Source organism: Bubalus kerabau, chromosome 6 (genome assembly GCF_029407905.1).
Source record: "Bubalus kerabau isolate K-KA32 ecotype Philippines breed swamp buffalo chromosome 6, PCC_UOA_SB_1v2, whole genome shotgun sequence".
Classification (NCBI taxonomy): domain Eukaryota; kingdom Metazoa; phylum Chordata; class Mammalia; order Artiodactyla; family Bovidae; genus Bubalus; species Bubalus kerabau.
In genome coordinates, this window is record NC_073629.1 from 50,549,313 (window position 1) to 50,575,266 (window position 25,954).

General features: G+C 44.8%; 1 protein-coding gene across 4 annotated transcripts in view; it reads left to right on the top strand.

The window, feature by feature from the left end:
* The window catches only part of BCAR3 (BCAR3 adaptor protein, NSP family member), a 256,592-nt gene that overhangs the window by 28,163 nt on the left and 202,475 nt on the right, over positions 1-25,954 (top strand). The window contains exon 3 of one of the 4 annotated variants that reach the window (XM_055585079.1): positions 7,888-8,119. The exons of the other annotated variants lie outside the window; for them this stretch is intronic. The gene's annotated coding sequence lies outside the window, so the exon portion shown is untranslated. The remainder of the gene's footprint in view (positions 1-7,887; positions 8,120-25,954) is intronic. 4 annotated transcript variants of the gene reach the window in all.

The window sequence follows — 25,954 nt, forward strand, 5'->3', positions numbered from 1 at the left end:
ACTTGGTTGGCAAAGTAATGTCTCTGCTTTTCAATATGCTATCTAGGTTGGTCATAACTTTTCCTTCCAAGAAGTAAGCGTCTTCTAATTTCATGGCTGCAGTCACCATCTGCAGTGATTTTGGAGCCCAAAAAAATAAAATCTGACACTGTTTCCCCATCTATTTCCCATGAAGTGATGGGACCAGATGCCATGATCTTCGTTTTCTGAATGTTGAGCTTTAAGCCCACTTTTTCACTCTCCGCTTTCACTGTCATCAAGAGGCTTTTTAGTTCCTCTTCACTTTCTGCCATAAGGGTGGTGTCATCTGCATATCTGAGGTTATTGAGATTTCTCCCGGCAATCTTGATTCCAGCTTGTTTCTTCCAGTCCAGCGTTTCTCATGATGTACTCTGCATAGAAGTTAAATAAACAGGGAGACAGTATACAGCCTTGACGTACTCCTTTTCCTATTTGGAACCAGTCTGTTGTTCCATGTCCAGTTCTAACTGTTGCTTCCTGACCTGCATACAAATTTCTCAAGAGGCAGATCAGGTGGTCTGGTATTCCCATGTCTTGAAGAATTTTCCACAGTTTATTGTGATCCACACAGTCAAAGGCTTTGGCATAGTCAATAAAGCAGAAATAGATGTTTTTCTGGAATTCTCTTGCTTTTTCGATGATCCAGCAGATGCTGACAATTTGATCTCTGGTTCCTCTGCCTTTTGTAAAACCAGCTTGAACATCAGGAGGTTCACGGTTCACATATTGCTGAAACCTGGCTTGGAGAATTTTGAGCATTACTTTACTAGCGTGTGAGATGAGTGCGATTGTGCGGTAGTTTGAGCATTCTTTGGCATTGCCTTTCTTTGGGATTGGAATGAAAACTGACCTTTTCCAGTCCTGTGGCCACTGCTGAGTTTTCCAAATTTGCTGGCATATTGAGTACAGCACTTTCACAGCATCATCTTTCAGGATTTGGAATAGCTCAACTGGAATTCCATCACCTCCACTAACTTTGTTCGTAGTGATGCTTTCTAAAGCCCACTTGACTTCACATTCCAGGATGTCTGCCTCTAGGTCAGTGATCACACCATCGTGATTATCTGGGTCGTGAAGATCTTTTTTGTACAGTTCTTCTGTGTATTCTTGCCATCTCTTCTTAATATCTTCTGCTTCTGTTAGGTCCATACCATTTCTGTCCTTTATCGAGCCCATCTTTGCATGAAATGGTCCCTTGGTATCTCTGATTTTCTTGAAGAGATCTCTAGTCTTTCCCATTCTGTTGTTTTCCTCTATTGTATACAAATGCTAAGTCCAAGAAGTTTCACAGACCACACTTCATTTATAGATATGTATGAGGAACATGGATATAAGAATTGGATGAAGTATGTAGTCTCTGCATTGCTCTAAGAGTTAGAGGATGAATGTTCTTGAAACATGAGTACTGAAACAATGAAATGGAACTGGATGTATGGTAGGGTTGCCAAGGAGAGCCTGATGACACTGGGTGGGTTGCTATGACTACAGAGGAGGATACATTCTCTTATGTAAAGTTCTAACCCTTCAATCAGGACAGAAGGATCTCTCATCTCCCATAACTAGACCTTATCAAGTTGTCAACAGATTACTATACCTGAAGAAAAGCAGCCAGCCAGTAGATGGAAGGTCCAAGAAATAAATCTCTGAGATCTTATTGACTTATCTCCATATAGCATATAATTTTTATGAGTTCTTCAGGGTGTTGCCACAACTTTTCAAATTGGTAAAATAATTTTATTTCTTGGCCATGCAGCTTATGGGATCTTAGTTTCCTGACAAGGGACTGTACCCATGCTCCCTGGAGTGGAAGCACAGTCCTAACCACTGGACTGCCAAGGAATTCCCAAAATAATTTTATAAAAAGCACTATTCTGTCTATATCCTGGTATAAAATGCTGTAAGATATAGAGTTAAGTGAAAAAAGCAAGATGAATTAAAGCATGTGTGGTATGCTACAATCGTCTAAAAAACATATGCAGTACTTATTTTTTTAATGCAATAAGGTAAAAGAAAAGATATAAGATTGGAAATGAAGAAATAAAGCTTATAATGAATAGAGCGTATAATGTGATTGTGTACAAGGACATTTGGTCCTTTGCCTAAAGGAATCTCCAAGTAAACCACTAGAACTAATAAGTAAATTTAGCCAAATCAGAAGACAAAGCATCAACATACCAAAACATCAAAAGACCAATAGGCAAATGAAAAGATAGTGAACATCATTAGTCATCAAGAAAGTAAAAATTACAATAAGAAAATACCACCTATCCATCCTAATGGCTAAAATTTTTTAAACTGAGTTGAATACCAAGTGCTAGCTAAGATGAGGCACAATACGAACACTTATGCACTTCTGGTGGAAATATGAATGATAGAACCATTTGGGAAATTAGTTGTCTCTAATAAATTTATGTAACTTCCTTGTAGCTAGTTGTGTGCTTGTAAACATTTAACAATTGGCTTTGGGGGTGGAGGAGAAGGAAGTCCTGATTTATAGCATTTGCCTATTTCCATGGTGTAAATATTTCCCCCTTGGGATAAATATTTCCTCCTTGGGTGATTTCAAGCTACCAATGGGAAGTCATTGAAAGTAGAATTGGGAAGAAATGCACATTACTGGCCCCAAGCTGTACAAGCTGGCTCCAGACCACCACTTCCTATGACCCAGCAGCTCCACTTCTAAGTACACATCCAAGAGGAATGAATAGTAATATCCACAAAAAGATGACTTCTATGGGAAAGTTCTTAGCGGCTTTATTCCTATCAGATACAATATAAACACAATCCAGAAAAGATGAAAGGATAAATAAATCATGGTGCATTCATGCAATGAAATACTGTTCAGCAATAACAGATAATGAACTGATACAACAGCATGAATAATTCTCAGACATGTCATGTTAACTGAACCAGGCATGAGCGTGCACTCTGTATGGTTGGTTCCATTTACATAAAAGTCAAGAATGAACAAAACTAATCACTGGTGTAGGAATCAGATGGTAGCTATTTCCAGGATTTCTCAATTGACTTTTGGAGTGGGGACAAGGTAACCTTCTGGGGTGATGGAAATATATTTTATCTTGATCAGCCTATGTAAGTGTGTATATTTGATAAAAATTCACCAAGATCTTCACTTATATGTAAAGTCACCTCACTAAAGTCTTTGTTGACTCATTTTGCCTCATTTAAAAAAAAACATAGAAGTCACAAATTTTTAAACAGTTATCTATAGAAGGATGGAGGAAACTAGGAAATGACATGGTTAAAAGCTAGATTCGGAATATACCTTGTCTTGTAGGTTTGATTTTGGATTCATGGGAATAATTTACATAAAATATAGACTCAATTAAATCAAAATTGAAAAAGGCAATTCCTTAAAATCAAAATAAAATGTTTTAAACTCTATATTGAGTTGGTGGCCAACCAAGAGGAATTATTTCAAGAGATTTTTTAAAATTTAATTTTTTTTTTTTTTTTGGCTGCCATGAGTCTTCATTGCTGCATGCAGGTTTTCTCTAGCTGGGGTACAAGGACTTCTCATTTGGTGGCTTCTCTGTTAGGGAGCATAGGCTCTAGAATGTGAGGGCTTCAGTAGTTGTGCAGTTGTGGCTCACGGGCTTATTCGCTCCAAGGGATGTAGGATCTGGAGCAGTGACTGAACCCATGTCCCCTGCATTGGCAGGTGGATTCTTTACCACTAAACCACGAGGGAAGCCCCTCAAGAGATTTTTAACAGAGTAAAATATTAGTAATAATATTGGTATTATTATTCTGAAATTATTATAAAGTAATATTATACATAATATTATATAAAGTAAGTAAATAATTATGTTAATGTTAGAAGAAACCAAGAATTTTACCAGAAGAGACAAAGAGATGCAAACACAGAATTTAATAATGTAGTAAACATTTTATAGTCTTAAATTTGAGTAGAAAATATCAGTATGAACTGTTGATACATTTTCTTATTTTAAGAGTCTGTTTCCTAGTTCTGTCCACTGAAAAGGCCTAGGAAAAATGACCAGTCACATGGAATGCATACCCTTAGTGCCCGTTTAGTCCCTTAATACTATTTCCCACGAAAGGGAACCAGGGCTTCTTGAGGAGATGCATGGTTCTGGTCTGAGGCAGGCAATGTACGTGATCAACCTGGACCCTCACAACATACCTGAAATTCCTGGAGTCATGTCAAAAGGACTCAGGGCCAACCTGTCAAGGCTCTAACTAACCACATATGGGACAATTTAAACATGGAAACTGAAAAGAATTAAAACATATGAATCATGTTCAAAATTCATAATATTCATAACGATGCTAAAAAAATACCAACCCCAAACCACCATTGGATGATACCAGGAAACCAACTTACCATTCTGAATATAGGCAAGTAAACCTGTTACCTACTTTTGCCATCTGAACTGAATTTCAAATAGTAGTGAAGGAGATGTTTCTTTTTATAGAAGTTTTCCAGCCAATAATGAAGGAATATCACCATTTGACAAGTCCTAAAAGAAATAATGGTTCTAGGCAAGGATGATAGTATTTGTTTCCTGGGGCTACAATAACAAAGTACCACAGGCTGGGTAGCTTAAAAAAGAAATTTAATGCCCCTCAGTCCTGCAGGTGAAAGTCTGAAATCAAGGTGTTAGCAGGAACATGCTCCCTCTCAGACTATATGAGAAGCTCCTTCCTTTCCTGTTCTATCTTCTGGTATTTGTTGGCAAACCTTGTCATTCCTTGGCTTGTAGATAAAACACTGATTTCTGCCTTTGTGGTCGCATGACCATCTCCTCCTTGAGTCTGTGTTCAATGTTCCTCCTCTAATAAGTGCTGGGTTAATGTGGGTCTCATTTTAACCTGAATTACCTCCATGGGCATGAAGTTTAGGATTTCAACATATCTTTTGTGAGGGATACTATTCAATCATAGTCATCAATGGCAGTTAGGATCACAGAGTGAAACAGGACATTATGTATTATTCCAAAGAATTAGACCCAAATCAGACCAAGTCTAGATCTAACTATCAATATATAGAAACCAGAAGGGATGGAAGAACATGGTAAAAAACTCCACAGGTGTATAATCTGTGAAGTCCAGAATGTGGGAAATTCTGCAGGACAAGTGACTTGGTTTCCTCAACAAATAAATTACAAGGAAAAAAACAGAAGCAGAACCTTTAAATAATTATGAACATAGACATAGCCACCAAATCCCATATATAGCTCTTGTCTGGAAATCTGAATACTTACTAGATAGTTAATGATATAGAAGGGTTACTGGCAAGTTTTAAAAAACATATCTTTAAATGAGACTCTACTATATAGCACAAGAAAATATATTCGATATCCTGTGATAAACCATAATGGAAAAGAATATGGAAAATATATATTTGTATAACTGAATCATTTTGCTGTATAACAGAAATTAATACAACATTGTGAATCAACTATACATCAATAAAATTAAATTTAAAATTTTAATAAAAACATATCTTAATGGCATGGTGGTAATGTTTAAAAAAAGAGTTCTTAATATAAGAATACATAACTTCAGGGACTTCCCTGCTGGTCCAGTGGTTAAGGCTCTGTGCTTTCACTGCAGGGGGCACAGGTTCAATCTCTGGTCAGGGAACTAAGCTTTCACTGGCCTCGTAGTGCAGCCACAAACAAAAAACAAACAAAATGAAAAAACATGCTCTCAAATAAAGCAACATGATGTTTGGAAGATGTCAGGAGAGTGGGGAATGGGTTAGGTATAAAACAAGATTAGCCATGTTAAATAATGAAGCTTGGTATTGGGTATATGGGAGTTCATGATACTGTTTTTTTCTATATGCTAAAATTTTCCAGCATATACAATTATAAAAATAAAATGCAATACATTAATTCAGTGTTTCTCAACTTGAGGCAGTATCAGAATCTATTTTCTGAAGATTCTTCCCTTCCCCAGAAGTTATGCCTCATTCTTGCAGAGAAATTGGTGTTGAAAATATTTACACTTCAGTAAGGAGTATTTTTGTAAAGAAGTTAGACTATCATAGGATGAAGTTATACATTTTTTATACATTTTTGCAGCATGTGTATGTTCAGGCTTTCAACTGTTTTTACTCATCTTTTAGTTCAACAAATGTCCAAAAAACTTCTGCCTCACATCGTCCTAAAACTTGAAATTATTGTATATATTGGGAATCTGATTTCAAATTCAGATGAATTTATATCTCATTAATATTTTTCATTTTTTATTTATACTCAGGCTCTGGGTTAAATGCTACCTCCCCTGCTCCGTCAATGTCCCTGATTCCCCCCAACTGGAAGTACAATTTTTAAAAATTCCTTCCTTGCCGAAAAGTATTTTGTCAGCTACATAGGAGCTTCCAAAAAAACAAAACTTCTCCATCATTAATCAAGCTGCAATGGATGAGTTTGAAAAGAGAAACTCAGTATCCTAGAAAAGTATACTGAACAGCAAATCTCAGTGAGTTTGGGGAAGGGAGGTGGTGGCTTAGTTGCTCAGCCAACTCTTTGCGACCCCATATAGCCCGCCAGCCTCCTCTGTCTGTGGAATTTTCCAGGCAAGAATACTGGAGTGGGTTGCCATTTCCTTCTCCGGGGGATCTTCCCGACCCAGGAATCGAACCTGAGTCTCCTGCTTGGCAGGCAGATTCTTTACCACCGAACCACCTGGGAAGCCAATAGATATATAAATAACAGTAAAAGAATGCTGCTGCAAAGCTGCTGCTAAGTCGCTTCAGTCGTGTCCGACTCTGTGCGACCCCATGGACGGTAGCCCACCAGGCTCCCCCGTCCCTGGGATTCTCCAGGCAAGAACACTGGAGTGGGTTGCCATTTCCTTCTCCAAAATAATGCTAGCAAGTAGAAAGAGATGAAAGAGTAACAAAACAGTGCATAAGATCACTTTATGAGGAGAGAGAGGTAACCCTGGTGGGCTACCGTCCATGGGGTCGCACAGAGTCGGACACGACTGAAGCGACTTAGCAGCAGCTTTGCAGCAGCATTCTTTTACTGTTATTTATATATCTATTGGCTTCCCAGGTGGTTCGGTGGTAAAGAATCTGCCTGCCAAGCAGGAGACTCGGGTTCGATTCCTGGGTCGGGAAGATCCCCCGGAGAAGGAAATGGCAACCCACTCCAGTATTCTTGCCTGGAAAATTCCACAGACAGAGGAGGCTGGCGGGCTATATGGGGTCGCAAAGAGTTGGCTGAGCAACTAAGCCACCACCTCCCTTCCCCAAACTCACTGAGATTTGCTGTTCAGTATACTTTTCTAGGATACTGAGTTTCTCTTTTCAAACTCATCCATTGCAGCTTGATTAATGATGGAGAAGTTTTGTTTTTTTGGAAGCTCCTATGTAGCTGACAAAATACTTTTCGGCAAGGAAGGAATTTTTAAAAATTGTACTAAGTGCATACACAAGGTAAAAAAGAAAATCTAAAACGAGCCAAAAAGTCAGATCACTCCTCCTGCCCCAGTTCCACTCCCAGGGTCTCCACTATTCCAAGCTTCTTGCAAATCGCTCTACACATTTTTTCTAAGCATATACAAAAATAAATGCTACTGGACCTTACTGCAAGTACTATCTGCTGGGGTTTTTTTTTTTTTTTCCACCTTGCAGTACACATTAGAGACCTTAGCAGCAAATACAGGATCTCTCTCTCTCTCTCTCTTTTTTTTTTTTTTTTGCACTACATGGAAATCTCATTTATTTCAGCCCCCAGTTGGCAGCATTTTTTCCCAGTTATTTCCTCTTACAGATAATGTTGCAATGCACCATCTTGTACACACAGAGAAAAGGAATTTTGTTGAAAATCTGCATTTCTGAAGGAAACCCCTCCTTCATTCTTTTAGCTGGGGGCAGGAAGCACCCTGTGGTATGAAGCAATCGCTCCGCAAACCTTCCAGACCTGACGGTATCACCTTGAGATTCCCCAGCGGCTGGGTGGTCAGTAGTGTGCCTGGTTCCCTAGAAGGGAAGACGCCAGCACCCCCTGCTCTGTGGTTGAAAGCGGATGCCCCCTGAGTCCCCTCATGTTTGAACCCCCAGCCTGGGAGGGGTGAAGCCTCAGCATCGTGTCATTAGGTAAGTGCGCTGGCTTCGGAGGTGTATTAGACTCACCTGGACGCAGCAGTGGTTCAGTTGGTGGTGTGTTTAAAGTTAATTCACTAAATGCTAATGTAGACAATGTCTCTGAGACCAAGAGCAGTCAGTGCCAAGTGTCCTCTCTGAAAACAGCATTTTGTGTGGGTGAGCAGAGTAAGCTTTTATTTTAGTTCATTCTTTTAAAAAAAGAACAACTGTGGCTTGTGTTTAATCCTCTGGAAGTCCTCTGTGTCAGCGAGCCTTTTCTTTTCATGTGGGCATCTCTTGCCAGAAATCGGAGTTTCCTGGCAGAAAAGAGAGGCAATTTGAGTAACCCGGACACAGACAAATACACTTCACTTCAACAAAGCTTCTCAGGTGTCACTGAAGATGTGTGAGAAACCAAATAGAATTCTATAGAAAATGGTCTTTTAAAAAAGTATTCTCCAGTTGATGGCTTTAATGAAGCTCTTGCTTCTCATCTCAAACTGGATAAGTTCAGGCCAAGGCTTCACTGAAGAGGGTTTTGTTGACCACAGGGAAAAAGGGTTGGGGATATGGTCAACATCTCAGACCAGACTGTGGGGCTTCCTTTCCAGCTTGGACAATAAGATCAGGGCTCAGAGCAAAATGCATATGACTTGATTTGTTTCTCCTCTTTAAAAAAAAAAAAAAACTTATGGTGTCTGTTATGTGAAAAGTAGATAAAAGGTTTGTTTACAATCTCTCCCTGAAGAGTGGAATTGAACAATTCCAATTTTGGAATTTTTCCTCATTGCTGTTAACTACCTTGGTGAAATTTGGCTGATCTACAGTTATTCAAAGATAAGCATATGTTTGTTGGGAAGGGAGAAGTAAAGTGCTTGCTCATCTGACAAGTCTAAAGTTTCCATAATGGCATTTGGCTTCACAACAGGGGATACTAGGAAAGCATTGCTCTAGTGGAACTTGAGGTGTGGATTCAAGTGAGGGATGAGACTGTGGGGAAAGGGTTGAGTCTGGGGAAAGGGTGGAGGTCCCATGAGTTCTCAGAGGAGATGCAGGATGACCAGGTCAGACGTAGAGGTCAGTTCTGTTTTAAAAAGTGGTAAAGCATTAACATCCAGGCAAAGTAAACAAAGAGGAAGAGAGCTAATGAAGGTGTGGTGCTGGGTAGGGGGGATGGACCAACCTAGGATGTGCTGGTCTCAGGTTAACCTGGGCACAGGGCTTTGCACATAGTCTGTGCAGGTTCCAGGACTGAGGGTCAGAGACTTTAATACACAGGGCCCAGGGAAACCAGTCTCCAGGTCTCATGGGCTCCAGTAAGAAATCTGTCAGAGACCAAGGGGTTAGGTCCTAATTGAGAAGGACCCTGATTCTCTAGGCATTCATTCAGGGAAGCTTTCTGTTTCTCCCCTACAGAGGGTGTCCCATTTTGCATCACCTGTCCAGTCTCCATAAACAGCTTTTACAATCTGAACTAGTTCCGTTCCATAGAGAAGCGTTTGTTAAGCATTCATTAGCTTGTAAGATTTTTTTCACTCTGTGAAATTCTTTCAAGCTTTTTGACATTGTCATGTGCCTGGATGCTTGGGTTTGAACAACTGTGATCTTCAGCTGTCTGAAGACCTGTAATGCCATCCCTGTTGAATGTAGATTCTAACTCAGGGATTATTTTAGTCAATAAGAGGAAATACTGGAAAAGGGTATAGAGTCTCCCCTTCCTGCCTTTGCGGCCTGTAAGTTAAGACCTGTTCTTTCATGCAAGTGACTGCTAGTCAATCTGGATTCTAGTTTCTCTAAACAGATAAATTTCCTGGAGAGGTGGAATAACAGGGTGCCTGGTTTAGGAGTCAGGAAACTGGGGTCCAGCATTGCTTCCACCACTAATTACCCCACGTGCCCTTTGGCAAGCCCTTCGGTATTTCCCCTTAAATAAAGATGAAGGGGTTGAATTAAGATGCACAAAGATTTCAATAATCGTAAAGGAGGGGCTGAACTGATAAGATTAAATTTTTAAAAGTTGGCTGCAAAGATAGATGCTGGGAAAAAGCTATCATTGCTGTTCCTTTTGAAAAGGTTTAGTACCCCTGAACATGAAACAGGAGGGAGTTGTGGTCACCAGTATAGTTCACATCTGCAGGCAGCCTCCATAGAAACTCAGCTTCCAGAATAAGGTCAGAGGTCAGAGTTCTGCTGTGCTCTGTTCTGACCTGGCAATGACACCACTTGCCTCCAGTTTCACATCTACCTCCAATACACTCTCCAACTTAGAAATCAGAGTGATTGTTCTTAAAAACTAAATTCGATTGTGTTACCCTCCTGCTTACAAACCTTCAGGAGCTCCCTATTGCCCTCAGAATAGTCTCATACCATGGCCTTCATGATTTGATCCCTGTTGATCTCAAGCCTATCTCTTATCCCCCACTGACCCACAACCCTCAACCCTGAGTCTTGTAGTTCCAAACCACAAGCAGTTCCCAGAACTGGTCTCCTCTCCCTCTCTCTCCCCCATCTAGAGTGCAGTTTCCAACACACACACACACCTCTCCACCTGTCAGCTTCCCCAGCCTCTGGACTTTCAGAGGGTTTGCCCCTGTCATAGCACTTCCCACACTATATTGCAATTCCTTAAGAGTACTCCACCCTCCTATCCCAAGACAGTGAGCTCCTCAAGACAGACTATGCTTTTTCCGTGCATTCTCAGCATCTGCTGTCTTCATGGAAGGCACTCAGGAAATATTTGGAGAATCAACAGAAGGCTGGGGGAACAATTGACAAACCAAGTGTACTCAGAGAAGAGTAATAAGGATGGTGAGGGTGGTAGAAATGAGGTTGAATGTCAGTTGAAGAAGCAGAAATGGTTTAGCATGGAAAAGAGAGCATCGGAGCTCACCTTCATGCCAGGACTGCCTTGGGATTTGATTTACTCAAGCCTCCCCAGAGGGCAGGGTTAGATTCTGGTGGGAGCGAGGCAGACATGGTGCAATGTAAGCAGCAGCAGTGGAGACTGCTATGACGTGCTACGTTTGGGTACATTTGGTGGAGGGAGGATACCCTGCAGACAAGAGATGGCTTCTTGGTGACTTAAAGAGCCTCCTGGCCCTGAAGGGCCCCAGCACTGTCTCAGGAGTATAGCTAGAAAGATACTTGTGTTGGGTGAAGCATTCACCCCAATAATATTGAACATAGGCTCTAAGATCTGCAAGCACTGAAAATTCTAAAAGTCAGTGGTTCTCTCATCTAGGCCAGAAGACCACACACTTTACAAAACTGAACCGACATTCTAATTCCTGACTTCTCTTCCTTAACAGCTTTGGCGTATTTTAACTTATTCCAAATCCACCCATGATGCCAGGTCCACTTAGTTGTTCCGCTGGGGAAGGAAATAGCTGCACAGAGAAGTTATATAACCTGCCCCAGTTTTTGCAGGATACTAAGAGACAGAATCTTAATAGGAAACAGAACTCCCAAGTCCAAAGCATTACAGTAGATGGCTTTTCCAGGTCCCTGATGACTTACCAGGCCAAGTTGGCCTATGAAGTTTCATGTTTCTTACCATTTTGCCTTCATCCTGCATCTTAAGTTCAAGAACACAATCATGGCAGAGTGGCGATGGAGATGGGCTCAAGAACCAGACTGCCTTCGTGACCTCAGAAAAATCTCTTCCTCTTTCTGTGACTCAGTTTCCTCATCTATAAAATGGATGTAAAAATAGAATTAACCTTATAGAGTTGTAAGGATAAAATGAGGATACAGAACATGGATATATTAAGTACTTAATAAGCATTACCTAATGTTATTAGTACTGGATGAGGACAGGACTTGGCAATAAAGACAACTGATTTCTCATTTCGGTGCTAAAGGTACAGTGGTCTTAAGCCATTCTCTGCACATCCTCAGAAAGTCCTCAGAAGGTCCTCAGAGCTTCTGCTGAGAGCCTGAGTGGGGTATAAAGGACCAGAGATGACAACCATTGGCAAAGAAGAACCAGATTGGGGTAGGGTAGGCTGAGCACCTAGCTCATCTGCTGCTGTCTGTGGTCCTGAAACAATTTGTTAACTATCTAGAAAAATGAGGGTGTGGTGGGATTTACACCCACAGCCTCCCTTCCCAACAGTTGCCTGCTTATGGATAGTCCACCCACAAAATGGAGTCTGGATAAATTATCGATAACCTTTGAATCATTAGTTTCTTTTTCTCTGAAAACAGGTAATTCATGTCTTCTGATGTGTTCACAGGGATGTTATCAGTTTACATACCATCCATGTATAAAATACCTCCCCACCTGTTGCCTGTCTGAGGGACACAGTCAGAAAGGGGCGACATAGTGGGAACAAAGATATCTTACACTCTGAACTCCCTCCCTACTGAGTTTCAGTGGGCTTGGAACTCCAACCCCACTGAAGGCACATCCCAGCTCTCACCTGACAGAGTCCCAGGGACCTCATACAGTTTTTAGTGACAATTCAAGTCTTCCTGAGGCTGGGGTCAGAGCCACACTTTGCTTTGCAGGTGGCCTGCATCGACCATCACTGCCTCTGCCGGTGCTGATGCTGCCTCCTCTGTGATGCCCACCTGGGATGGGGCAGACTCTCCCCCACCAAGGTCACAGCTCTTGAGATGCTGCAAAGGGCTCTCTTGCTGTTTCAACTTATAATCTTCTTTTGCCAAAGACTTGGGATGGATTCTGAGTGGAATCTGGGCCAAGGGACAGTTAAGACACCTCCCAGCATCTTGCTCAAAAGTCTTTCTTCTTTCTTTCTCATTAGCCTGGACAGTGCAATCCATTACTGTTCCAGGATAAATCCCAGGCCCCACCAGAGGCCTCCCCAGGAAAGAGATCGGGGGCATGCTGCCCCTGTTCTCTTTTTGGATGTCAGAGTTTAATCTGGCATCTTGTAGCTCAGCTATGTTCTTGATATCCTCATCAAATAACTCCCAGTGAACCTTGAGGTGGACAGAGCTCCTGAAGGGACCCTGCTGACTGGCCTCCCTCTGAGACCCTCAGTCCATAGATATGAAAGTGCTTCAGACTTTCTGCACCAGGGGAATTTTCCAAACCTGATTAAGTGTCATTACAAGGAAAAAAATAGAAATAATTTTTCTTTTTATAGATTCAGAAAGCAGAAAAAAACTCTTAATGTTGATTTTACCCATTCTGGCTGCTAGTAGGATTAAACTCAAAAAATAGTGGTTAAACTTAGAGAGAAAAACACCTCCCAGAGATTAAGATACTGCAATGTCTCCTTATATGATGGAGGGTCCCCCAACCAATGGCCACATAAATTCCTTTGTGGTGCTACTTAAGACCTTTACCTATTTTTATGTCCTTGAGGTGAATCAGAAGGAAGATGGTAGCGTGCCTTGGCTGTCTCCCATCACACAGTATAATTCTCTGTGCCTGAGTTCTTATCCACCCATCACATGCATGCTCACACATCCCTACACACGTGCTCAGTTGTATCCAACTCTTTGCAACCTCTTGGACTATAGCCCACCAGGCTCTTCTATCTATGGGATTCTCCAGGCAAGAATACTGGGGTGGGTTGCCATTGCCTGGCTGACACACACATTCAGCTCTAAACTGTAGTCACCTGTGTCTGACTTGGCTCTGGGATGTGAAGGGGGAGCCCTGGGTATGCAATACCATAAACATATTTTCCCCAAGAGATGCTTATGCAGCAATTCAGACATTCTCATTGCTCTGCCTTTTAATTAGTTCAGGGAGTTGCAGCCTCACAGTGTGGGTGTGCTTGCCAGCTGGGCTTTTTGGGAAGTTATCCGGTCTGCGCTCCTTCTGTCTCCTCCCTCGGTGTCAGGAAATTATAGAGCTAGCTCTCTTTGCTTGTCTTGGAAATGTGTGTGCTGATCTTACCCCACAGAGCCCTGGACACTCCAGGGCCTGTCTGAGCCAGCGCTCAAAGGCCCCTGTGGACCAGTGTGGTGACACGCAGAGCTCAGGTCTTGCAGCCTGCTGTCCTTGAGCAGGGGGCGAGGCAATAGCTTTGGGCTAAAAGGGATGGTTTTCATCCATAATTACTTGGTCCCTTTGGGCCACATACTGTAAAATTGGTGCCCCTGGGGGCCCAGAGGAGGGATTTTATGACTCAAGGGAAAGCTGCTTGTCTCCCAGGCAGGGCCCTGTTCTGGAGACTGCCAGATACCTTATTCCCATGAAAGAAGAGGCCCCAGAAGAGTCCTTCCAGCCTTCCTCTGAGCTGCCTCCCCACAGGGGTTCTGGGATGGCTGCGGCTGAAATTAAAACTCTCACTGCTGCTGGCTTTTCAGGGTAAACCTTTCTCCTCTGCAGTCATCCCTTGCTTTGTTTATGCATCCTCCCTCTGGGTGTCCAGATCACACTCTCGGCTCTATTTTAACTTCTCCATTAACCAGGCTTTGGCACACCCTCCTCTTTCCCTGAGCAATGGGGTTTTTCCTGGCTTCTCCCCTAGATGTGTCTTCCAGCTCAGTCTGCATGGCCAGTGCCTCTCTGACTTGCTGGTTTGTTCCTATGGGCTGTGGAGGTTTCTACACCACACTTTTCAGCTGAAACCCACCAGGGTGTGATTGTCTTTCTTGATTTATCTCATGCTTTGGCACAGATTGCCCTCTCTGTTTCCTCCTATCTGCACATCTCTTTTTGTGGCTGTTCACATCCTTCCAGCCTCACTCACCTTTTGGGCAGGGGCTCCCACCTGGACAAAGGGTTGGATCCCTTCCCAACCCAGGGATTGGACAAAGGGTTGGATCCCTTTCCAACCCAGGGATCGAACCCAGGGGCTTCTTAAGATATCCTGCTATCTGCTGCAAATAGGGTCACTAATCACTGCCTTGGCATTGACTCTGATGCCGCAGCCTTGCAGGCAGCCACCTGCTCACCACCTAGTCCCACCTGTCATGTTGATGGTCACTGTGACCTCAGCCAATCCCAGCCCCTCAATGCCCCTGTCCCTAGACTAAGGCAGAGCACAAATGAAGGGGCTTGGAGCTTAAATATGTACTTTTATAACCTCTAATTTCAGAAGAGCTGCCTAGCTAAATGTTATATTTATTTTTTCAAAATAGAGTAAGTCTAACTTTGTATGATTTTTTTCCATTTTATTTTATAAAGGAGTAATATATTTATATGGTTCAAACATCAAAAAGTCTAAACTCTTCTTAAGTTATTTTTGGCTGTGCCGGGTCTTCATTGCTGCACACGGGCTTTCTCTAGTTGCAGCACGTGGAGACTACTCTCTAGTTGCGGTGTTCGGGCTTCTCTTGTTGTGAAGCAGCGGCTCTAGGGCACACAGGGTTCAGTAGCTGCGATTCTCGGACTCCAGAGCACGGGCTCAGTAGTCGTGGTGCACAGGCTTAGTTGCCCTGAAGACTGTGGAATCATCCCAGACCAAGGACAGAACCCATGTCTCCTGCATTGGCAGGCGGATTCTTTACCACTGGACCACCAGGGAAACCTAAGCCTAAACTCTTACACAGCAAAAATTCTTTCTCACTGCCTTGTTTTCTTCTGTCCAGTCTCCATCCTGTGTGGGTAGGCACTGTGTGGATCTTGCTTAACTTGATATCTCTTAGTAGTCTTGTACCAGATTCAATATCAGTTGACTGCTTCTAAAACAATGATGTGCCAGCTAGTTAACAAAGGAGGCACACGGTGGCACATTGGCCATTTAGGATCGAAGTACCTGCTCCTCCCCTACCCCTGTGGCTATACATTCTGTACTAAGATCTTTCTCTTTCTCATAGCCTTTGTGGTAGTAGGAATCTTTATCTCAGCCATCTTCGTCTACGTGTCTTTGTTTCAGTGTCTTGAAGCTCAGAGCAGATTCCATTACTTAAGAGCTTAGTGAATTGCCCCCAGTTGATCAGATAAGCACTAGAGAAATTCCCTGGAAATCTCCAACAGAGACTTAGAAAGAGCCAGCACAATCCATTTATCACAGTTAGATTATGGCTGATACCCTCAAAATGCAGGAGCCCTTGCGGTCATTTAAACAACTTGAAGAGGGCTCAACGGAGGAGAGAGGGGACAGGAGGGAAGTGTGGGCAGGCAGGCATGCTCAGCCTCAGGCTGGGTGTCCCCAGAAGTCAGGGCTTTCTCTGGACAGAGCTCAGTGGCCCAGACAGCAGGAGTGACCGGCATTCCTATAGTCATAAAGAAAATTCATCTGGGCAGATAAATCTTTGGAGAGTTCTGGCTGCCCACCTCCTGGGCACTCTCATCTCTGGGTTTCATTGGAAAGGCGTCTGCTAACCTGGTCCTCATCAGCACCATCTCTGAAACTGCCCATGGCAGTCACCGTTCTATACACACACACACTTAGTGCCACCTAATATATTTGTCCCAAATCTTCACTTTTCTAAAGTGCTTTCAATTCACTGACTCAACTGGAGGGATCACCAGCACTGTTTGATGGCCCAGCCCGACACTAGAACCTCCCCTGAGTAGACTTTCTTTATGTTTGACCTGCTGCCCTACATATCTCTGGGAATTGCCACCGTGTTTAAAGATGCTCACTGGTGATCACAGAGATGGCTCCAGGTACCACAAGATTCAGAATCACAAGAATGGGGAAGTTCACTGTGGTCTCAGTGGGGAGTACTAACCTTCAGTCATAAACATGTATAAACTGGCATTCTTACGTGGTGTATATGATTTATGCAGTGATACCACACTAAACATTTAATTAACAAGAAAATGTCACTCCCAAGCCACACCCAGTGCCCCGTGGGATATCACACTTTGCACTGGGGACAAATGAAAACAAGGATTGGCCTTGGGTAAACGGGTGGTGGTGGTTTAGTCACTAAGTCGTGTCCGACTCTTTGCGACCCCATGGATTGTAGCCTGCCAGGCTCCTTTGTCCATAGGATTTCCCAGGCAAAATACTGCAAAAGGTTTCCATTTCCTTTTCCAGGGGATCTTCCCAACCCAGGGATCAAACCCAGGTCTCCTGCACTGCAGGTAGATTCTTTACCGACTGAGCTACCAGGGAAGCCCAACTACCTGGTCTTTAATTAGGAACTGTGGAGGAAATACCTAAAGCCCCTTTCCCTAGGAATATCCTCCAGGATGTCTGTTCTAGCTCATGCCTGCCAGAAAGGTTCTCCAGCCTCTGAGCAGGGATGGCCATCCCAGGGGCTGCTTGGCTAATGGGTGAGGTCCTACTTAGACAGGAGATCTCACACATGTGTCACAGCTGGGGAGACACCTTCCCCAGAGGTCTGTGGATGGGCCCTGGGGTCTGAGTCACAGAGGGTGGGATTATAGAGCCAATACTGGGTCTGTGGATAAGGAGGATCAATGAGAACTGCCGAGGAGGAGTGCCTGTGGGTCATCTGAGTAGAGGGCCAGCGACATCCTTATCTGGGGACCATTATCGCATTAAATAAGGAGAAGAGATGGGGCCCTGGAAGTGTGGGTGGGCTGAGAAGGGGAGAGGTCAGGATGTCTCTGGACAGGGCACAGCTAGAGCAGTAGCAATGCATTACCTCTTAGGGATGAAGACGTTAACTGTTGCGGATGGGGTATTCTGGGTGAAGGGCCGGGGCTGGGGTAGGTCAAGCCTGCTGTGGCAAGCAGGGAACAGGTGTATGTCCAAAGGATTGTCATCAGCCTTTGTGGTCTAGTTGGTGTTCTCAACCCTGCCCTCAGACAGCCTGAGGTAGGTGGTGAACAAGAGGAAAGGAATGTGGAAGTTCACTGGCACTTTCCAGATCAACACAGGAGCCTTGGGTCAGTGATCAGGTGGATGGGTGGTGTGTGGTCCAAGGTATACTGTTCTTGCTGGGTGGAGTCATGGTGGATGATGGAGGTGGGCAGGGGCTGTGTCTGAGCCTGAAGCCCTCTCCTTCCTCCTGACTGAGCACATCTGTTCCTTGTACAGTGATGTCATAGTCACAGCTTGAAATCGGCCATGGTGGGAGTGCCTACACCACGGAAATGCTCTGTATCAGGGTTTTCTTTTCCAGAGAGCCAACTGTTAAACATTTACCAGCACATCACTCAGGGGTGGGGAAGTAAAGTGTACCTGTCGGCACATGAAAAAGAATGAGTCTAAAGTGAGGGACCTTGACTGCTGAGGAGTTCGGACTTTATCCTGAGGGCTGATGAGAGTCATTGAGAAGCTGGATAATTCAGTACATTGCTTGAGAGGGGAGTATTTGAAGTCTGTTTGCCTAGGTTCAAATCCTCGCCCTACCACTTGCTAGCTGTGTGACCTTAGGCGGGCTACTTAACCTCTCTGAGCCTTAGTTTCTTCATCTGTGAAATGGGAGAAATAATTCCTACTTTACAGTTTATTGTGAGGTTTAGACAAGTTTTGCATCAAGAACACTTAGAACAGAGCCTGGCGTGCAGCAAACATTCGATAAATGTTAGCTATTATAGATGTGTTCAGATCATTCAATGACAAGATCATATTTGTCTTTGGGGATGAACACTGCAGCCAAGAGATTAGGTTGAAGGGGGAAGGACAGAGGCTGGAATAACAGGAAAGAGCAAGGGATGGTGGAAGCCTGAACTAAGCTGGAGAGAAGGGAGTACACCTGGGGGATCTTGAGGTGGGGTGGAGAGGGCAGGGAATACGGTGCAAGAGGGAAGGAGAAGCGAAGGGAAGATCATAGCAAGCAGCCATGAGCAGTGATGGCTTTGAGAAAGAGATGGATCTTGAAGGGGTATCTCTGTGGAGAAGAGGAAGCAGGACTTTATGAGTAGAAGAAGCCATATAAGAGAAGAACAGGGGTTTTCCAGGGAGTGTTGGTGTTTTCAATAAACATATGTCATGTGAGTATTTAAATGTTTGATGGATACAGCTGGAATGAAAAAAGGAAGAAAAAGCAGTAGGCTAGAAAAAATTAAAATCCCATTAAGTTTCCTGCATTGCTCCCAGTTTATATGCTGCTTTCCCAGAACCTACAGAAGCCACCTGGTGAGGTCCAGGCATCACCCCTGACCTGGCTGGAAATGTAGCCTTCCAGCCCAGAGCTGCTCCCGGTGGGGTGGGGGCCCTGCAGTGGCCCTGATCAGTGTTGCTGTGGAATTAGCCAAGCACCAGAGGGTTAAATTTTCCCTCTCTTTCGTGAAGAGGAGAGGGAGACAGAGATCTTTCCTGTTTACACTGTGCTGGGCTTTCGGCGCCTTCCTGTTGTCATAATGGTTCTTTGTTGGTGGCACAGGCCCTCCAGACCACTGGGGCAATATTTTACCCTTGCCACACTTCAAACACTGTCACCAGAGTCGGGCTAACTGTGTCACAGGCTGTCTTTGCATCAGCCCACATTCTGTGAGGTTAGCTGGGGGATAGTGATAAGCTGGTGTTATATCCAGTTCTGCATAGGAGTATAGGGGAGAGGGCTAATGGGGTGCTGGCAGTTACATTGGCTGGGGCACGCAGACCTGGAAACTTCCAACAGTTCACCTGCCTCCACCAACCACTTCCCCACTCAGCCTGGAGAAGGGTTGGAGGTGGCAAAGAGCCAGACTTTTCTCACATTCTATCCCCCAACAGCTTCTCCTCAGCCACCAGACACTGTCTCTCCTCTCAAGTGAAATGGAAAAATAAAGATGCGGCAGGGGGCGTTAGGGGTAAAGAATCTGCCTGCTGATGCAGGAGACATGAGAGACCTGGGTTCAATCCCTGGGTCAGGAAGATAACTTGGAGGAGGGCTAGCAACCCACTCCAGTATTCTTGCCTGGAGAACCCTATGGACAAGGAGCCTGGCAGGCTACAGTCCATAGGGTCACAAAGAGTCAGACATGACTGAAGCGACTTAGCATGCAGCAGCAATGAGCCACAAGGGTAAAAAGATAGCAGAGAACCAAGTTGGACCTGTTAAGTGACTCGGAGAACTCAAGTTGTTTGGAGGGAAAAGATACATATATGTAAGAAAAGTGAAAAGATAGGCAGACTTCGCTTCTAAGTTTGGTGTGAACATCTCTCAGATATTCTCCTCCTGGGAACCCATGACTCCGCCATGCTTTAAAAATGACACACACCAGGACACTCAAAGCAGAGTATTGCTTAGTTGTTGCAGTAATCTTTGGGAATCCAGCAGAGTGGCATAGATTTAGACCATCCTACAGCTGACTCCCAATTAGTGGCTTTTCTCAGACAAATTATTCGGCCATGTCAGACCCACTTGGGCCTAAGGCAGGTCATTTGGACTCACTCCCCCACGGCAGCCAGTTCACCCTCTGTGGGCCAGGCCTGCCCAGCTGCTCTCAGCCAATGTGTGTTCTTTTCCAGCCACTGCTGGGGCTCCTGGGAAGCCCTTCTTCTCTCCTCTGGCCCTGTCTCCTGACAGGTCAGGTCAGCTCCCAGGGGTTGACCTGGAGCAGTGGAAGCTGGAGGCCCAGCTTCCTCCTCCTCTTTCTCTGCACCCTGGCGGGCAGTGCAGCCGGACTTCCCATCAGCACCAAGGCCCTCATTCTCCCACTGCCAGGAGAGTTTGCCTGCTGGTGGGGAGAGCTGGGTCCTTCCCCAGAAATTGCCCTCACCCAAAGGGAACTGCTTTGCCCAAGGCTGTGCCCTCACCCCAGGGTCAACTGCCTCCAATGACTGGATGATGCAGAGGTACAAACTCTTAGCCCTTTGCTTCCGTTCAGGACCTCTCTGAAGGGCCGACTCAGCCTCACAGCTCCCTCTGGGTGGTGGGGTGTTGACGTCTCTGTGTTGATGGTGCATCCTCACGTGTGAGCCTCCTCTCCCTCCCTGGCAGTACCGTTCCCAAGCACACTTGCCAGTAATTGCATGTAAATCTCCATCCCAATGTCTGTTCCCCAAAGGAAGCCGACCCATTACACTTAGAGACACTGGACAGGAGGGCTGTGGGCCCCGAAGGCCAGGCAGTAGTCTGCAGGGAGGCTGGGTGGTGGGAGAAGCAGGGTGGCGAGGAGGTTGCTGAAGGAATGACCCAGGGAAGAAAGAGTTCACGCCTAAGGATGCCCGCCTTGCCCTCTGCAGCCTGTGGGGGTTGTCTGGCCCTGTTGAAGGAAAAGGAGAGGACGAGAGAGGTTCAGCTGTTTGTCCCACAGCTGACTAAACACACACTGCAGAATCCTTTCTCCTGGTGGCCTGGGCACATTTACCTCACAAAGACATTACTGCCTTCCATCTGAAGTCAGCTGGGAAATTATGCAGTTAGTCTTACCACTAGCTAGTTCAACAAGTGAGTGAGACGCCAAAGATTAAGAGGAAAAGATAAGAAGGAAAAGAAGCTGGGGAGCTGTATGGCCTGCTCCTCCTCTGGAGAAGAGGGGAGTGCAAGGGTGCTCCCCACTTGGTCTGGCTTCATGCCCCAGGCCCCATGATGTGCGCTCCTTTAGGAAGATCTCTGGCTTTCCTCAGTCTGAACACAAATCCTCTGACTATGACAGGAAACAGGAGTGTGGGTTTTCCTCTTTGCCTCTCAGCAAAGAACCCAGATCCACTCATCTGTCTGTCAGGTCTAGAACAGACCCCAGTCACCGTGGCTTCCAACCTGGGGGTGAAGAGGAGCCACAACTGCGCACATCCTCAGATCCCCCGTCTCAAACCCTAAAAGCTCAGAACAGCTCAGTGTCTCTTGTTCCCATTCCAGAAAGCTCTACAAGCCTAGGGTATAAATTTTGTAAGGCCAAGAACCCCACACCAGTGGCTAACTTTTTTTTTTTATGTTTATTTACTTACTTATTTTTTATTTACTTATTTATTTATTTACTTACTTATTTTTGGCCACACTGGGTCTTTGTTGCTGCGTGGGCTTTTCTCTAGATGCAGTGCACAAGCTTCTCATTGCGGTTGCTTCTCTCGTTGCAGAGCACGGGCTTTAGGCACAGGGGCTTCAGTAGTTGTGGCTCCTGGGCTCTAGAACACAGGCTCAATAGTTGCAGCACAAGGGTTTAATAGCTTCAAGGCATGTGGGATCTTCCCAGATCAGGGATCGAACCTATGTCCCTGCATTGGCAGGCAGATTCTTCACCATTGAGCCACCAGGGAAGCCCCTGGATGCTAACTATTAATAGTGCTGACACAATGGGAATGCAAGGGAATAGTCTAAAAGCCGAGATTTTCTGAGGGCTGTCGGTGCCAAAAATCATTCCAATCCTCTCTAGAGGCTGTAGCTGCGCATTCCCCCAGGAGGTGCTTGTGGGGAAGGGACGATGCACGCAGACACACATCTGTCCAAATGATGTATTACCTCCGGGAACTGGCTGAGGCCCCTTCAGTTTCTGTCAATGTTTTTGTTTAAAATAATTTTTTAAATGCATTTTATAACAATTTCAGATGAAGTTGGAAAGTAAGCACAAGATACTAACTTGCTTCATCAGCTTTTTTACCCAATCCCAAGATCCCCCAGAGAGAAGGAAAAGTCAAATGCAAAGTTGACAAGAACTTATGTCACATAAAGTGGGTGATGAGCTCTCCAGGTTGGCCTCTGGGCTGGTTTCTAGGAGGAAGGGATGGAGGGCTCTGTGCTACTTGGAGGTAATAGGGCTAATTATTAGACCAGGGGTTGGTGTTGCAGAGATAGAGTGAAGGGGACATGGCTAAGATTGAGCACCCCAAAAATAGTCCTTGGATGACTCTGGACCTGCCATTGTTGTCTAGAATAGGAAGAGCACTAACACACAATGGGAGAAACCCAATTGGGGAGAAAAAATTGGAAACCCAATTTCTCCCAATGGGGAGAAACACTACCTGCAATGAAAAGTCAGCTTTATTTTGTCCTTTAGGTCTATGCATAGCTCTAGAATTCTGATATATTTTGTCTGTGGAGCTGACAGTTCTCCACCATCCACTCAGATTGTCAGAGGCTGTAGATAGGAGAGCCTGGCAGCCCACATGACAGGGGATGTATTCTCCCCCCTCTTATTTGTCCAGAGCAGGTGAACTTCAGCTACAGATTGGCTCCTGCCTCTGGGATTTCCCACTTTGTTTGGTCTGAGCGCTGGAGTCAGAGTGACTCCAGATAACCCTGACATGGAATAATAAACAAAAAACTAAAATGGTACAAAAGCCCCTATCATCAGATGTCATCTTAGGTAATTTTAAATCATGGAATGTTTCTTCCTTTCTGGGCATGTGTACATGTACATGCACAGACTCTTTCATCCTGTATCTCTTTATACATTTATAAATTTCTATGCCTTCATCCACATAATGGTGATTTAAAAGTCTAGCTCTATTTCATCCTTGAGATGCACTGTGTGGGTCAAATGATATCATGCAAGCCTTCCAGAAGGATGAAGTGCTAGAGAAACAGCAGGTGTCCCCATGGACAACCATGGATCCGTCACTTGTTATACAGTTACTCTGCATCCTGCCCTTCATGTTCAGAGAACAAAGGAGTCCAGTGTTTTATTTATTTTTTTGTTTTTTATTTATTTTAATTGGAGGCTAATTACTTTACAATATTGTGGTGGTTTTTGCCATACATTGACATGAATCAGTCATGGGTGTACATGTGTTCCCCATCCTGAACCTCCCTTCCACCTCCCTCCCCATCCCATCCCTCAAGGTCATCCCAGTGCACCAGCCCTGAGTGCCCTGTCTCATGCATCGAACCTGGACTGGCAATCTATTTCACATATGGTAATATACATGTTTCAGTGCTATTCTCTCAAATCATCCCACAGTCCAACATTTTAGAAGTTAGACTCAATGATCCCTGTGTTGACAAGATGAAAGTTTAAGGAAGACAGCAGGACATGGGCTTGTTTTTCCAGGAAGGCTAACTGAGCAGTTCTCGAAATGTTTGCATACATGGGGCAGAATTCCATGTAGTCTTCGAACCTTGAGCCAAGACTCAGCATTAATGATGCCAAAAGTTTAATTTTTTTGACTGTGGGAGGGCTGCGATCACCCTTTAAATGGCCATTCAGTTTGAAGTTCAATAAACACTTTGATTGTGAAACACTTTGAGGGGTGAAAAGTCCTTGGCTGTGGGAACATTTTTTACTCTCTCTTTGCTGCAAGATTTCCTGTGATTTAAATCACAGTAATGTACCCTTAAGTGTACACGCAAAAGAGCCCATATGCCAGCTCGGTGGTGACCACGGCACCTGGTAGGTGATCTCGTCTTCCAACAGCAGGAAGTAAGACCTGTGGACTCTCAGGCAGTCACTGGTCTGAACTGATTATCAAAGCTCTAAGTGGAAGTGTTTCCCCACTGCCAAATCTAGAATGGTCCTGGGAGTGTACGTGAAGAGGAGGTATGTGTGTACTCAAAACAGGAAATTCTGCAAGAGAGCAGCCAAGACAAAGCCAAGAAGACAGACTAAGCAGAGAGAGGTTGCTCCATGGCCATTACCAAGAAGCAGGCTTCCATGAGCCAGTGAGACATTTAACAACACGAGATCAGCCTCCATTCCCTTTAGATGGGAGCCTCCATTCCCTTAGATTGAAGACGTAGCCACATCTTTGTCCCTCACCCTCACGAGGCTGGGTGTAACACACCTGAGTATAATACAAGAAATATAGTTTGGAAACAGAAGATCTGGGTTTGAATTCCAGCTGTGTCCCTCACCTGCTGTGGACTAGGAGCAGACCCTCTCTGAGGTCATTTCTTCACATGGAGATGGCAGGAAGACCTACTCTGAAGGGTCTTAAACTTGAACCGGTCACAGCCTACCATGGTGAATGTGAAAATATTCTGCAAGTTTACCATGTGATTTGCCACAGGTCACCAGTGAGGGGTCAGCTAGAGAGGGGATGCTCACAGGACAGACACTGCTGCAGCCAGCTCCACTGCACTGTTCTTTGCCTAAACATACAACAAGTGCACAAAATCTCACCAGAACCAAAAGACAACCTTCCCTTCTGTTTGTCAGCTTCTTGAAAGGCAGCCTACTGCTGGCTAGTCCCTTCTCTGGGAGAAAAAGTAGAGCAGACTCCTTGGTTGGTTGTATGCAGTGTGGTTCTGGGCATACCCCCACCCTCACTGGGGTCACAGTACTTCTCAGCCCTTTGCCTTGAGGTCAAAGACTGATGACCTCACAGGTGTAACATTCACCACGTGCCTCTCACAGAGCTCAGACCACCCTGCTCCAGCACCCTTTCCCATGTCTGAATGGGTTTCCTCACTGTGAGATGGGAGGATCATAAACCCTTCCCTAAGCAACAGTATTGTGCATACAATCATACACCCACTCTTACTTCAAATCTGATATATCTTGTTATTGATATTAAGTGACTTGTCACAACTGACTGACACCTGGTGGTATACCTGGAAGACAAGATTGAGAACAGTCTTCATCTGCAAGTGAGATCAGGAATTGGCTTGTGCACCTTAGTATTTCCAATGCCCGATGCATGGTAGGGGCTCAGCGCCAGCTCAGATTGGAAAGAGAAGCCTCCCATCTCCCATAGATGAGCTGTAGAGCCATTCCAGACTCAGAGGTGCTGGCTGACAGTCAGAGCTCTCTCTGGAGCATAGCAGTTAGGTGACAGGAGGAGATAGGGGCTCTATGGGGGATTTCACTGCTAGGATGAGCCAGCTCCCTCCCCATTCTGTGGTAGTGGCAGTTTTCACTGGAAAAGTTAGTACCTACCCTATTTCATGTCTGCCTTTGAAGAGGTGGCCTCTCGCCAGTGAGAAGTGCCTGAGATCTGGGCTTGGTGAGGGCTGGACGAACTGAGCATGCAGGTGCTACCGCTTAGAGAGTACACGGGAACAGCCATGGTGGATCTGTAGGTGCAAGGCAAAGAGGTGCATCCTGGGCACCATCCCTGAAGACATTCAAAGGCACCTGCATTTATCTGGGTCCTTGGGTAGATCTATAGCTCCAGGGGATCTGAGGATGTTGGGGCCAATGCTACCATGGATTTTCCCTTCCAGTTGGGAAAGGCCTTACCAGGGCAGCAGTCTGAG